At 42.8% G+C, this 2263-nt stretch overlaps 1 non-coding gene across 1 annotated transcript; it reads right to left on the reverse strand.

Annotated features, from left to right (window-relative positions):
• Positions 1 to 1515: 1515 nt before the first annotated feature.
• On the reverse strand, positions 1516 to 1618 carry LOC116669087. Its single transcript, XR_004326474.1, has one exon. It is a non-coding gene; the product is annotated as a U6 spliceosomal RNA (small nuclear RNA).
• Between the last annotated feature and the right edge of the window lie 645 nt (positions 1619 to 2263).

Below are 2263 nucleotides of genomic sequence, written 5' to 3' on the forward strand. Positions count from 1 at the left end.
CTTCATTGAGTTGGCTAGTTTCTAGGTCACATTCAGTTCTGCCCCAGCCTGTCCTAGTTACAGGGTTAAGAAGTGGTTGAAGGTCGATTTAAATCCACATCACGTGGATTAGGAAGGACTGTCTGACTTCCATTCTACCATGTTGCTCCAGAAAAACTGGCTCTGAGTGGTAGCCTTGTCATTCTATAACGGCAACCCAGGGAAATCAGTCTTCTTAGTTGAGTGGGGCAAGATGACCAACTTCAGTGAGTTATTTATTTATTTATTTATTTATTTATTGATTGATTGTTTATTGAAGTGTAGTCAGTTTACAATGTTGTCTCAGTTTCTAGTGTACAGCATAATGTTTCAATCATACATGTATGTACAAATATTCCCTTTCATTATAGATTACTACAAGATACTGAATATAGTTCCCTGTACTATACAGTAGAAACTTGTTGTTTATCTATTTTGTATATAGTAGTTAGTATCTGCAAATCTCGAACTCCCAATAATAGCCCTTCCCACCCCCTCCCCCCATAATTCAGTGAGATATTGGGATGAGCAAATGCATAGGAAGCACCTAGTCACTCAGTACATTTTGGTGAGAAGCCCAAATATTAGGACATTGAACTACTGATCTTGCTCTGGGAAATTTGGGAGGGGTGGGATCAGAGCTAGCAACCTGCCATGTTTCTTCACACCCCTTCCACACCCTAACACCAAGATGTAACTCAAAAGGAATGGGTCTGAATTTCTCCAAAAGGACAGTGGGCAGCATCAGCTCTGTGGACTTGGTTCCAGCACTGAGCAGGGAATTCAGAAGAAAGGCAACCCCTTTGCTAGACGTGGAGAGCTGAGATGCCCCAGCCACAGGGACTGTGGAGAAGACACTTAGTTGAGGTTTCAGGGCTGGCTCTCTGGATGTGGAGGGGGAGCTGGGTCTTCTCTCTGGGTTCTTTCTTGGCCCCAGTGGACCAGATAGAGTGAAGATAGTGAAGAGGTCATGTCAGGAAGTGCCAGGTAGGTCCCAGTGTGTGTCCATCCATCCATCCACCTGTCTGTCCATCTGTCCACCTGTCCATCCATCTGTCCACCTGTCCATACATCCATTCATCCTCCTTTCAATGTATATTGAAGCCTATTTCAAGTTAGCCATTGGGCTTTGGGCTGAGGATATAGACAAAAATCTCAAAGGTCACTGACCTCTAAACCAGTCTCAGCCTCTCTCTACTAAGTAATTCAGGTTAATTTTTTTTCCATAGAATTTTTCACTATCTGAAATTATATCATGTATTTGTGTGTGTGTGTATGTGTGTGTGTGTCTCCTCCACTGGAACATTAGCTCTATTAGAGCAGAGACCTTGTTTGTCCTGTTCACAGGTATGTTCTCAGTACCTCTTACTGTCTTGGTTGGATTTATTCCTAGGTATTGTATTCTTTTAATGCACTCGTAAAGGGTATTGTTTTCTAAGTTTCTCTTTCTGAGAAATTGTTAGGGTATAAAAGTGCAACAGATTTCTGTATGTTGATAAAAACATGGAATGCTTCACAGATTTGCATGTCATCCCCGCCCAGGGGTCATACTAATTTTCTCTTTATCGTTCCAGTTGTAGTATATGTGCTGCCGAAGTAAGGCCTGTGATAGATTTTTTTTTTTTTTTTTACCTGTTCTCACCAACTTTTCTCTGTAGCTGTAGAGGGCCCTCCCACCTGGCTTTTGGCTTGGCCGTGTGACTTGCTTTGGCCCCTAGGTATTTAGCAAATGGGATGCACACTGAGGCTTCAAAAGCCCTTATTCAGAGGAGCTTACTGTGCCTTCCTGTCATCACCACGAGAACATGCTTGGGCTAGTCTGCTTAGGGCTGAGAGACAAGCCAAACAGAGCAGAGTTTCCTGGAGTTTCTGAGGCCACCCAGGATCAGCTGACAGCTGGCCAATCTGGGATATGTGCGTGAGACCACATAGCTGAGCATAGGCCACATCCCCAAACCCCACAGACCATGCACAAATTTGTTGCTATGTGCCACTGAGGTTTTGTGGGTATTTGTTATACAGCATTATTGTGGCAATGGATAACTGACTGATACAGGAACTTTATAAGGGGGTCATATAAGTACCTTCCACTGGCCTTAGAATAGTAATGCTAAATATTTGTGATAGTAATACTAATTAATTACTGGTTTTTGAATACCCATAAACTTTTCTAGGAACTTTCTGTTTTATTTCTAATCCTCACAGTGAACTTACAAGGTTGGCACAATGGCAGGACCACCGCCAT

The sequence above is a fragment of the Camelus ferus genome, chromosome 15 (genome assembly GCF_009834535.1).
Source record: "Camelus ferus isolate YT-003-E chromosome 15, BCGSAC_Cfer_1.0, whole genome shotgun sequence".
Classification (NCBI taxonomy): domain Eukaryota; kingdom Metazoa; phylum Chordata; class Mammalia; order Artiodactyla; family Camelidae; genus Camelus; species Camelus ferus.